Source organism: Sciurus carolinensis, chromosome 1 (genome assembly GCF_902686445.1).
Source record: "Sciurus carolinensis chromosome 1, mSciCar1.2, whole genome shotgun sequence".
NCBI lineage: Eukaryota > Metazoa > Chordata > Mammalia > Rodentia > Sciuridae > Sciurus > Sciurus carolinensis.
Genome location: NC_062213.1, coordinates 4,115,881 through 4,128,691, shown reverse-complemented (window position 1 = coordinate 4,128,691; position 12,811 = coordinate 4,115,881). Strand labels below are relative to the sequence as shown.

Genomic DNA, 12,811 nt, shown 5'->3' with positions numbered 1-12,811 from the left:
CTGGAGAAAAGCTGGGGACATGAAGGAGGATGATGGCCTGTGGCTCCAAGGGAACTGAAAGTCTTTGGAGCAACCAACAGGTCTGCAATGGGAGGTCTTGTTAGACAGGGAAGGGGACTCAGTTTAGGAGCTGCTTCTCAGGAGAAGCGGCCCCTGAAAGTTGAAGAGGAAAAGCGTCTAGGTGGCACCTAAGCATGGTGCTCACGGGTAAGAGAAGGGGAAGTGCTTCCATTGGCCTGACCACTCGAGGACCAGGAGAAGAGAGGAGGCTGCCAGGTAAGAGGAGAAATGTCCTGAGGGTGATGGGGAAGCCTGAAACTGCAAGACCAGCAACGCACAGCTCTCTGCCTGGAGCTGCCGAGCACGCAGCAAGCCTTCGGGGGGAAGAGCAGGACTTGAGTCCGGAGGGTCCCTGCCCACAGTCTAGGTGGGAAGGGCAAGCACGAGCATTCGGCTTTCAGAATGTGCAGGAGAAGCAGACGCGTGCTCCAGAAGCACACCCGGCACGTCCGTGTACAGACGTGTGTACTGTTACCAACTGTGTATAAAAGGAAGCATCCTCTCAGTGACATCTGAACTTCAAACCACCGATTCATACATCTGTGAAGGACGAATGGGGAAGGAGGGTTAAGAATTCAATCCGTGAATCTACATCGTGCATGACCATAGAAATGAAAAGATGTGCCCCATTTGTGTACAATGAATCAAAATGCAGTCTGTAAAAATTTAAAAATAATAATACATAAAAATTTAAGAAATTAAAAAAAAAAAAAAAGAATTTAATCCAGTCCAGCCGGCACTGTGGCACACGCCTGTAGTCCCAGCAGCTCGGGAGGCTGAGGCAGGAGGATCACGAGTTCAAAGTCAACCTCAGCAAAAGTGAGGCGCTAAGCAACTCAGTGAGACCCTGTCTCTAAATTAAAAATAAATAAACAAATAAAAACTAGGACTGGGTATGTGGCTCAGCCGTCAAGTGCCCCTGAGTTTAATCTCTGGTACCCAAATTCAGTTCAATCCTGTTTCCAAATGAGGAAACTGAGTCCTAGATAAGATAAATAGCAACTCCAAAGTTATCACTATGCAGCTTCATGTGTGGAAAACCAGAGTTAAAGCCAGTACTTTGCAAACCAGCCCTGAGCCCTCAGCTGCTCCAGGCCCAGCCCTCTGTTGTTCACCTCTAACAGAGGCCCTGAGGACCCTCTCAGGGTGGACCGCTGAGGCCTTTCATTGTCTCCACCCTCACCAGTGACACTGCCACTCCTGACAGTGCCCAGCACAGACCCGGCACAGTCCTGGAGCCTGCGCATCTTCTTGACCTTCCAGCATCTTCCGTGATGTCTCGCTTGCATGGCGCCCTCTCCCCAGAACACACCTTCTCCCTGCCACCCTGAGCCTGCTCCAGTGCCCGGTGCTTGCTGAGGTGTGGAAGCGGAAGGTGACGGAAGGGATGACGTCTGCTCCACCACAGTTCTAGCCTATGCCCGTCCCGGGCAGCACCCTCCTGTGGCTTCAGTGTGCTCTGTCCTCTGCTTTCTCCTGGTGTCTGAGCAGTGCCTGGCACACAGGAGACCCATGGCAAACATGCAAGGAATTTACTGGCACAATGCTGCCCAGGACCTGGGACGGCCACCATCTGGCTTCTAGCAGAGCTGCCCAGCAGTCGCATGCTCTGTGTCGGGGGTCTGTGAACTCTTGCTTGACAAAACCCCTGAGAACTGGAAGCACATTCAGCACAACTGTACCGAGAACAGCTCTTCTCTTCTCTTCCTTATTTCAAGAAGCCCTGTTACTTAGTGAAAAACAGTGCCACTTATATGGATTTCCAAAAATCAAAATGTGATTTGTAACTACCCCAAATACCGTATTTGTCCTTTCCAATTCTGAAGCAAATGTGAGTCCTAACGTCCTCCAGGTACATGTTTGAGCTTTATAAGACACAAAGAAAGTGGCACCGCATGGCCAAGAAAGGGGAGGACAGCAGAAGCCTTTCCACGTGTGTGGGCTCAGTCCAGAGACAGCCAGGGCAGAGCCTCACTGGGGAGAGCCAAGAGCCAGGTCAGGGCACATAAGGTGGACAGGCACTGATGATGACTCCAGAACCATGACAGTGGCCCTGAGGTGGTCACAAGGAGGCCACCACTCATCAAGATAGGTGGTGATCACATGGGACAAGACTGGGTCAAGTCCACGCCCACCAGAGCCACCACTCAAACTGCTAAAGAGAAAACAGGCCCTCAGGGTTAGACTCAGATGAGAAAAGACAACACGAGTTCGATCCAAACCATGCCTGTGTGCACCGAGGGTAGTGTGTACAGCCAAAGGAATCTGAGAATCCCCACGAAAACTGCGGGGTGCCGGACAAGTCACTAAGCCTCTCAGATCATCCACGTCCTCTTCTCCCAACCCAGAACCTCTCCCACCTGACAGCATCAAAACAGGTGACACACACAGCTGTGTGCTCCACTCAGGGACATAGGTATGCTTCCTCGCCTGAGAAACACGGGCAGGGTCCTCCAAGGCCTGGCAGCCTGGGCCTGAAGCCTTGTGAAACTTCGTCCCACGCAACTCCTTCACGTGGAACACGCTCGGTGTGTTCCTCCCATCCACTTCTGCCATGCACCACATTCCAAGATGAGGGCCCAGTGACAACAGCTCCCAGCCTTTGGGAAGATTCCCTTTAATTCAGTGATCCCCAGTCACCCCTCTGATCTTGAAGCTTGCCTCTGTTCTAACCTTGGGCCTAGCATGGTCACCTCGAGGCTCAGACTCAGGCCCCCCGTCCAGACCAGTCTGCACCCAGCACGGTGGGCCCTGGCCCCATGAGCACTCCGCCCTCACCTGAGCGTGGCTGCCCCTGGAGCGTGAGATGGGAAGGGGCAGCAGCACGGAGAACAGCCCCCAGAGCAGGGCCAGTGCTCTGGAACAGCAGCCTGTGCCCAACAGGAGATGACACACCCTGACCCTGTGTCCTCAATGCTAAGTCTGGCCACACACACTTATCTCCTCACGAGACAGGGATTTGTCCAAGTTCCAGTGTGTGGATGAGGGAGCCGAGGAACTTTCTTCAAAACTCAGGCCAAGTAGAAATGGAAAGAAACTGACAATAGTACTTGTGATTCCCTGGTAAGAAAAGGCAAAATACTTTGTCCCAAAAAAGTGAGCAATATGATAGATTAATATACATAAAACAGTGGGGAGATAAACTCCTTAAAATACTGATGACTTCCAAGTGATTCTGAAAAGAAACAAGTGTCCCCTGTGCCTGCTGCCAGAGCCCATCAGAGGGACACTTTAATAAGTGACTCCTGCAGGCAGCTCCGCACTGGCATCAGAGCAGGACTGGACTCTGCAGTGTTTGTCATAAAACAGTCACAGCGCTCCATAGAAAAGAGCATTCTAGGCACCTTCTCCTTTATCAACTCGGCTGTTTGCACACCCAGAGAAGTAAGGAGAAAGCCAAGGTGTCAACAGGAAGCGGTGGCTCACTCTGCCTCCAGGCACAAGACAGAAGTGGAGAATTCCAGGGTTGGTGGTAGCCTTCCGCCTACCCAGCAGCAAGCTGGACACTGCCCCAGTCGTTCTTAGTCCTCGACAGCTCTGAGCTCTCAGGCACCATAGGGCAGAGCTACCGCAAAGCTGCAGTCATCCCCAAGCCTCAAGACCCCTGCTGGAAAGATGGTCTCATTTACACGTGAATAGATCCTGCTCAGAGGCCCATTTTAGCAGGTGGCCTCGCAGATCATGAGCTACAGCTCAAACCAAGCCTCTCACCTGTGGACCCGTGGCTCTTCCTACAAGAGCATGTTGTACATTGAAGGTCTGCTTCATTTTTTTAAATCCCTCTTTTCTTGACATCAAAAATAAATTAAAAAATCAACTGGTAAAATTTCCTTTATGTGTTTATTACTTACTAGTCACTCCTTCGGTTATCCAAAATTCACTGAGCATCCATATGTCAGAGGTTATTTTAGGGGTTGGGCCCTATCTAGGGTTATTTGGGGAGCCGAGAGGTATGTAAGAAAAGGTAAAGGGGCACAGCAGAAGAGAGACAGACCCCACCCAAAAGGAGTTTCATTTATGAAGAACAGACAAAGTGCCATCCTGGGCCGTGTGTGCGGTGTGGCTGCTCAGAGACAGACCCAGGGAAGGGTGCTCCCAGTGGGAGGGATGTGGAGGGGGCCTCTGAAGAGAGGTGGGGCTGCGATGGGTGTGTTCGGGGGGTACCATCAGAAAGGACCACAGGAGCCAAGCATGACCACAGGAGGCAGGAAGCTCATCACCAGGGTCCCCTGGGGTCCCCTGGGCTGGAGCGCACAGATGTGCCAGCCCCAGCTCACCTGCATGGAGTTTTAAATGACACAGGTGCTACCCACCACTTACTGCAGCAGGAGGGGCTGAGGAAAGAGACAGCCCTCTCCCAGGCCTCACCTTTCCACCAGCGCAGGAGCCGCTGCCTGAAAGGGGCGCCCTGGTCACCTGCTCAGAGGGAGGCCCTGCGGGACAGTGGAGGAGGGGAGCAGGAAGTACATCGGCAGGGAGCTCCCAGGAGAGGCAAATCCAACGCCACAGAGTCCGCACGCCCACTAGACTACAGAACCAAGCCAGATTCCTACTGCCACCCTTCCTGGTGACGCAGGTGACAGTCACACTCTGACTGGTTTCTGCTGAGAGCCCTGACAATGGAGTAAGGTCGTGCATCAGGCAAGTCTGTGCTGAGTGCCCACCTGCCTAAGAACACGTTAATACGGATGAGAAGATTAAAAACTAAACACCTCCCGCCATAAGATTCTCCTACAGTGATTGCTGACACTGCAAGAGACGAGGTACTTAGGGTCACGCAGCCAAGATCTGTTATCATAATGTCATTAATTTGACTGTTCTCACAAAAATCTGAGCTAAGCTTGACCAAAAAGATGACATTAACACAGCCATTCTTGGCACCTCACGGTGAGATCTTTAATCCCGGCACAGGCTGCAAGGTAATGGGACCATCCATCACTACCGCAGTCACTGTGCGATTGCTCTCAGGCCCTGGGCCATTACATCCAAGACTCGAAGACAAAGCGGAGGAAGAGGTGAAGCGCCATGATTAGAGGAGCAAGGGCAGACTCTGGGGAGGGGGGACAGTCCTGCAGAGCCTGGCGGAAACAGGACAAGCTTCTGGATGAGAAAGGAAGTGAACAAGTGAAGAGACAAGATGAGGGGCTGCTGATGGGCAATGTCAGTCCACGGACACGGCAGCTGCAGAACGTGATGTCCATTCGACGGGAGTCACCAAGAGTCCAACCACCCCCGAGAGCTGGATTTGTGCTAGACTAAGGGGAGGAGGAGACTTAGAGGGCAGTCCTGATGAGAGGAAGCCTCTGAGTGCACATCACAAATCCCACACAGGGTGCTAAACGCAGGAGTAAGGACGGGGAGGGCCAGGGCACAGGGGGCGCAGCAGTCCCGTGGAGAGGGAGCCCGAATCAGGACTGGCCATGAGCTTTCTCTCCCGGGCAGCAGTGTGCCCCTTCTGCCCTCTCAGCACCAGTAGTGTGGCCCCTGGAGGGGCAGTGAGGAGTGTGCAGTGCGCAGAGCAGGGGCATTCCTGGGGGAAGGAAGGAGGGCAGAGCTGGCGGTGCCAAGCTGGGGCCTGAAACACACACGGGCATGGAAGGGGCAAGGGGAGAAAGGCCATGTCAAGCTGAGGGGCAGAGGCGCCAAGCCAGGAGCTGCCCTAAGCACAGGCTGGGAACCAGGTCTCCCTGCGGGGCGAGGCGGGGCAGAGTGGTCTCTGCAGGTGGAGGATGTGTCTTTCAGTTCTGAAGGTGGTAGGACTGATGAGAAGACCCACAGCAGGCCTGAGGTCTACCCTCGTTTTATGAAGAGCATGCTGCAGCTGCAGAAAAGACGGGAGGGTTCATCCCTCACCTGTGGGGACAAACCCTGGGCAACTTAGAGGCCGGAAGCTCAGCTGAACGCAGCAATAAACTTGAGGGGCCATTATAAAATAGAGCCACATATATCTCTGGAGCACTAAAATGAATTCATAACACCATGTTTTCAGAAGACAATAAGTGCCTGCTTCCCCATGAGTGTGGGTTCCCCAGCCAGTGCCCAGCCTGGCCTGTGCCAGGAAGAGGCTGTGGACTCCAGCCAAGTACACAGGCTCCCAGGACACTGCCTGGAAGTGGGGAGAGTCCAGGGGGCTGAGCAGACAGGACTCCAGCTTCTCCACCTCCAGCCACATTCAAGCAACTGATGGCCAGAGGCTCCATAGGAACAGAAGGGGACTCTCTCCAGCCCAAGCTGACCCCTCGCTGTGCTATTGTGGGAAGGGGAGGGTGGCAAGTCTGAGCGGAACCTGCCTTCTTTGGGTCTTTTTCACACACTGAGATTTTTTCATAGGTAAAATAGAAATAGTGTATTCTGTAGAGAGTAAGGATAAAAATGATCTGATGTACATAATATGCCAGGCACATAGTAGGCCTATGTTAGTTCACTTTGTGATGCTACAAAAAAAAAAAATCCCTAAAACTAGGCCATCTATACGAAACAGAAAAGCACTGTCTCACAGTTGTGTCTGTGGGAAGTCAAAGGTCAAGGTCAGCAAGTTAGGGCCCGGCCTCCCTGTCCCGGGGCGGGGGGGCCTCACACACTCTGCCCTCCAGATGGAAGGGGATACCTCATGTGGCAGGAAGGCCAGGCTGCGTGGCGCCCAAGGCCCAAGACCTCTTACAGTTACACCGCCTGCTTACTTCATTGTACTGCTGACACTAAGACGATTTCAAAACGAGTGGGAGGGACAAATGTGTGAGCCACAGCAAGGGCCTGAGGGCAGCCCTATCAGTGCCTCCATGGAGGTGACAGACCTGCAGTCGTGCATGAGCTCCCAGGGCTGCTGCCCCTCAGGGAGGCAGAGAGGCTGGCGCCCTTCTCTCCAAGTGCGTCTGGAAGGCAGACTCTGCTTCAGCACTGCGTCTCTGCTGAGGCACGGAGTCCAGTTTGGAGCCGCAGAGACCAACAGTGCGCCTGTTCTGACCCTGTGACAGACCCCACAAGCTACCTACTGTCAGTGGTGACTCCAAGCCACATCTCCACCAGCCTACAGCTCACAAGCCCACACAAACACGTCTCCCATAAAACTTCAGGGAAACCTGCGACGTGATCCCATTCACAAAGCAGGACCGGAGACCTGCTCAAAGAGAAGCACTCACCATGCCGCCGCCCCCACCCCGGCGGCCCCGGGACCACAGAAGAACCCCAGCTGGGAACGGCGGTCAGAGGGGAAGTCCAGGCCTGCCCTACACGCAGCTGCAGCGCAGGATGTCCACCAGGCTCTGAAGGGCGGCCACAGACGCGCACACACTGCGCCCTCACGATCCCACCACTACCTGCCGCCATAGGTGACTAGCATGTGGGCTGAAAGAACACATGCCCATCGTTGCAGCTGCTGTGGCCTGCAAGGCATCCAGGGAGTCCAGCTGAGCAGCTGTGTCATAACAGATGCACTCAGCAGCCTACCCAGTCCAGTGTCCCCTTCTTTAGAACCTGTCCTCTACACCAGGAAAGGCCACTGGCAGCCATGTGTGTCACTAATGGGCTCACTGTGTGTCAGGCCACACTGGCTCACTGTGACAGGACCAAGGAAGAACACGAAACAGAAACCGGGCCGAGGAGGCTCCTCCTGGAAGCCTGGAGCCGGCACGTCCAGTGGTCAGGGCTGCTATTTCCCCTGGAGTGATGTGAGCTGGGCCCGGGACAGTCACTGCTGGGGGCCAGGGTTTGAAGGAGAGGGGAGCTGGTGACCAGAAAAAGACAGAGGGACAAGAAACCCAGAGTGCAAGAGCTCACTAGAGCTGAGAGCCCGGCAGGCGGCTCCAAGGACTTTCCAGTCCACAGTCCCACCCACAGCCAGGCACTGCCACAAGATGCACACGCAAGGGTCTCCCCACTATATCCCCTCTTTTACTTAAGAAAGACTTGGAACCCAGGAACACAGTCTTGTGGGGGGGCCAGAGTGGCCCAGAAGGAGGTGCTGGTAGAGTGGACTGTGGCAGGGACTCTTGAGAGGCCCAGGATGTTCCAGGGAGCCCAACTGAGGGAAGTGGTGAAAGAAGGAGTGAAAGAAATTTTGCAAATATAGTCAAGAGTCTTGAGACCCCCTTCCAAATGCAGCCTAATGTCCTGCCACGCCACGTGAAGTGTAAGAGTCTCCAGGAGGCCTGGTGGGCACAGTTGTGGCATGGCATGAACACAAGGGAGAGGGGAACCAGGGAGGCCAGGGAAGAAAGCAGACCAGCCAGGTGGCCCCAGGCAGGGTCGTCCTGTAGCCACAGGCACCTGGGCTACAGGGTCCTCCTCTGAAATGAGTTCAAGAAACTCAACTATTTTACCACAGCCTAAGAAAACTGGGCTGAGGATGATGGATTGCTGAGCAAAAGAACCCACAGTGTGATGAAGCAAAACGGGCCTGTGGAGCGGCTCCTGTCAGCCACCTCTGCACCCACAGCAGCAGCACCAGGGAGAGCCAGCAGTGTCCGGCCACAGCCCAGCCTCACACTAGGCCCTCCAGCTGCAATGCTCTTCCTCCCTCTGCACAATCCCACTGTCCCCTCAGGGCCAGCATCCACGTAATTCAAAAGAATCCAGTCCCTGCAGGCTCCTTCGCCTCAGTGACATCATTTCATCATGACATGCACACATCCCAGGAGACGGCACTACTCCTGTCCTAGGGTGAGAAAATCAAGCCTAAGAGGAGGCCAGGGTACCACTCCTGGGTAGGGTGACTGAGAGAGAAGGCAGGGAACCGTTGGCGAGCCCTGAACACAGACCCTGCAGACAACACCATGGGGCCTGCCCAATATCACCCCGCTACTAAAGCTTGCCAAGTTCCTATAAGCCAGAAAGGACCACTTCCCTCAGTTGGGCTCCCTGGAACATCCCGGGCCTCTCAAGAGTCCCTGCCACAGTCCACTCTACCAGCACCTCCTTCTGGGCCACTCTGGCTCCCCCACAAGACTGCGTTCCTGGGTTCCAAGTCTTACTCAGGCTCTTGGATGCCAGTTTCATAAAACTAATGGTTAGTAAATGTTCAAGAAGTAAATGAAGGGCTGGGGAGATAGCTCAGTTGGTAAAAAGTGCTTGCCTTACAAGCACAGGGCCCTGAGTTCGATCCCCAGCACCGCAAAAAAAAAAGAAGTAAATGAAGGCAAGTTGGATGTACAGCACTGCTCAGGATTTATGTCCCAGTTGACCCCAGGTTTTAGTACGGGCCTTTCAGCACTGGTCTAGGCACGATGGCAGGTCCCAAAAAAGGAAGTGACACATAGCCCCGGATTTTGAATTAGATAATATCCAGTACACATCCACAAAACAGAAATTAAGGCAACTTTGGATTCCAAATGAAATCTCTTCAACTCAAAGTATGGTGTAATTTCATTTCCTTATTTACCAGAAAAACAAGCACAGTCAGACCTAAGCTAAAAATGATGAATGAAGAGGGTACTCTGCCAGTTCCTTTCTTCAGCAACTGGAAAAAAAGAGATCATTAGCATTTCCCTAATTTGCAAGCTTCTGAGTGAATTAATACAATATAGTGCGCCTCTCCCAGAAAGGAATTTTAAATAGACCTTGCTTTTAAGATTTTCAGTTCCACACAGCCTCACTGCAGTGTCCTAACCCACCCACCCACATCCACCCATCCATCCAATCAAGACGTACGGAGAACAAAATCAAATTACTCTGCAGGACGTTGAGATCTGTGATGGGGTCCACCAGGCACTGTGCAGTAAAAAAGTCAAGGAAGGGAGAGCTGTCCCGAGGCTGTCAGAGAAGCCTGCAGCGAGCTGTGGGTCACACCTGGGAGAAGTGGGGGTTCGCCAGGCCACAGGTGTGTGGGCAAGTCAAGGAGCAGGGGCAAAGGCACATGTCAGGGAGGAACACAGTGTGCACCAAGGCACAGGTCTGGGCTTGGCACGAGAGAAGGATAGTGGCAGGAGGGGACTGGAGAAGGAGGACCAGAGAGCACCCAGGTGTGGTGTAGCCAAGGTGATGGGATTCCATCCACGGGGAAGAACGGTCGGATTGTCATGAGAAGGGAAGTGACAGGAAGAGAGGACAAATGGCGGGGTCTGACCCAGGCAGGAGGCTGGAGCAGAAGTGCCCCGGGGAGAAGTGGCGGGCTTGGGCAGGAGCTGCCACCCCAGCACCAGACAGGGCAGAGGGATTCAAGAGACACAAGTTGGGCTCTCCTGCCAGTGTCAGAGCCTCAGACACTGCGAGTCCTCGCTGAGGGCAAAGCTGCAGGCTGGCAGCTCTCTGACGGAGGATCAGGGCCTGACGTGTCGCCCTCACTTACAGGAGAACCCTCTGCAAGGCCCTGGCTCCTTGTGGCAGGCACAGTAGTGATAAGTAAGACACAGTCCAAGGTGGTTCCCGAGGTTCCTCCCTCTGTCCTTCAACTCCCCTTGGCTGTGGGTGACTTGTTTCTAACCAGTAAGCTGTGACAGAGGTGACAGGATGCACATGATTGCACAAGTGACCCTCAAGAAGCGCACTGAGCTAGTCCTGAGCAGGGCTGAGGTCAGGAACGCCGAGCTCCACGGCAGGCAGGGCACAGTGCTCTCCGGGGTGCGTACACGCTGGATGGCTGCCCAGGGCATCCCTGGAGAGGTCTTCCTGAGCCCTCTGAGTGCTCATTTCACGCTGTGAGCATGACTCGTCCACACATCTCCCCGATGCCAACCAGAACCTCAAAGCTGGTGCCTGCACAACTGAATTTCCTGTTTTCCCCTTGAACCTGGCCCTTTCCAGACTTTCCCATCTCAGGAAACAGTCCCGCCATCCACCCTGATGCTGGTCACCGTCTATGGTGCCACAGCAAGTCTGGCTATGTGTCCTGAAATGTGTGTTGAAACCACAACAAAAAGAAAAGAAGAAGAAGAAGACAGACAGACAGACAGACAAAGAAAAGGCCCACTGCCACGATGCCACCCCCACCCCGCCTGAACTCCGGCTGCCCGGCTGCCTCACCACCCGCCTGCCTCCTCCATCCACTCTCTACACTCCAGCCAAAACAGCTATTTTCTTAAGTGAAATTGCAAATTTCACTCCTGCTTAAAACCTTCCCTGGCATCCACTGTCTCTGCATCCACTGCAGACCCTGACCCAGGGAGACCCTGAGCAAGCTGGTCCTGAAATCAGGACGGCCACATCCGCCCCGCCACCCTCGGTGCCAGGTGCCTCGGGGGCCTGACACCGGTCTCCTCTGCTGCCGACGATACCCCGTCCGTTTTGCGTGGTCAGGCTCTCTCCTCAGCTCTGCTCCAGCTCCCCTCCTCTCCCTGCCACTCCTTCCTCACTCACACCCTCATCAAAACTTAGCATTAATCACAGATCCATTTGCTACTTATTTATTTTTTGTCTTCCCAACAAGACTATAGGTCCCAAGCAGAAGGATGGTTGAGGTCCATTTGCTGCCTACTGTATGCCAGGGCTAGCACAGGGCCCAGCCACGCCCGCCTGGAAGGGGTCTCTGGGTGACGGAAGGCTCTGGCTCCGTGAGCAGGACAGGCAGGCTGCGCCAGGGAAGACCAGGCTGTGCTGAGGCAGCCGCAGCCCCCAGACCTCCCTCCTCCCCCAGAGAGGCCCTGGTGCCATCCACCTCCACCGGGCCCGGCGGACACAGCTGGCCCTGTCCAGGGTGTTACCAGTTTCAGGACAGAGGAGAAGAGAGATGGCCATGCTCACAACGGCTCCTTCAGCTTCACTCAGAAGTCTGCACATACCCTGAATTAGATTCCTATGGCCACTGTGACAAACGGCCACAAACTTGGGGCTTAAACACGTTATCTCACGGTTCTGGAGTCAAAAGTGCTGGGATCAGTGTGTTCCCTCCAGGTGTCTGAGGAGAATCTGCCCCTGGCCTGCTCAGCGCTGGGAGGTCACTGCGCTCCTGGTTGGCCTGCTTGGCCTTGCTGCCCTCCTGCTCCCACTGTCCCCTGCCCACAGTGATCTGAGCTCCCGCCCGGCTCCAGCAGCCCTGATTATCACAGTGGGCCTACCTGGATATGCCGGGACCATCTCCCCACCTTCTTAACTTAATCGCAGTGACAAAGCCCTTTTTGTACGGTCACGTGATCACAGGGTCCCAGGACCTGCACCTCTCTGGGGAGTGGGCTCGGAGATGCTCCCCTCTTGTCACATGGCCAAAGCAGTTCACCACTGACTCCTGGCACCAACAGGAGAGGGAGCCCAGGCCCTCACAGGGAGGAGGACCCCGGCCCCTTGGCAGAGTATGATGCCAGAGCATGGGGTGCAACCCCCACAGGTGTCTGCCACAGGAGGGTGGCAGACACTTGGTGACAATAATATCATGTCATGGCAGGCTGATCGCTTGGAGAAGAGTCCCGTCCGGGCTCTGGGGCGGTGGTGTCATGTTTCCCAGCTAGGGAAGAAGGCCTTCAGGGTCCTCAGGCTCCACTCTCACTCTTCTAGAGGGAAAGCCCTGTCCTCCCAGGCACACTCAATAAAGGTGTTGGGCCTCGCTGCACCCCAGCGGGGTGGCCTCGGGGAGGTCCTGCCTGCTGTTTTCCACACCTTAGGAAGAGCCGACAATGTGTTCATCACTTCTTCAAAGGGTCCAGGAGGGAGAGTGGAGTGTGCTGGACGATGACAGGGACTAGCAGTAGGCTGACCAGGGGACCACGGGTCGGGCTCTGAGAAAGATTCCTCTGGAAGCTGCGGGCAGCACAGAAAGTGGCGCTCAGGAGACCCGTGACTGCCCTGGGAGCTCCAGTAGGAAGAGGGCAGCGTGGGGCAGGGAGGC

At 54.7% G+C, this 12,811-nt stretch overlaps 1 protein-coding gene across 5 annotated transcripts in view; it reads right to left on the bottom strand.

Moving 5' to 3' along the window:
- The window catches only part of Trappc9 (trafficking protein particle complex subunit 9), a 533,127-nt gene that overhangs the window by 287,517 nt on the left and 232,799 nt on the right, over positions 1-12,811 (bottom strand). The window lies entirely within an intron of this gene.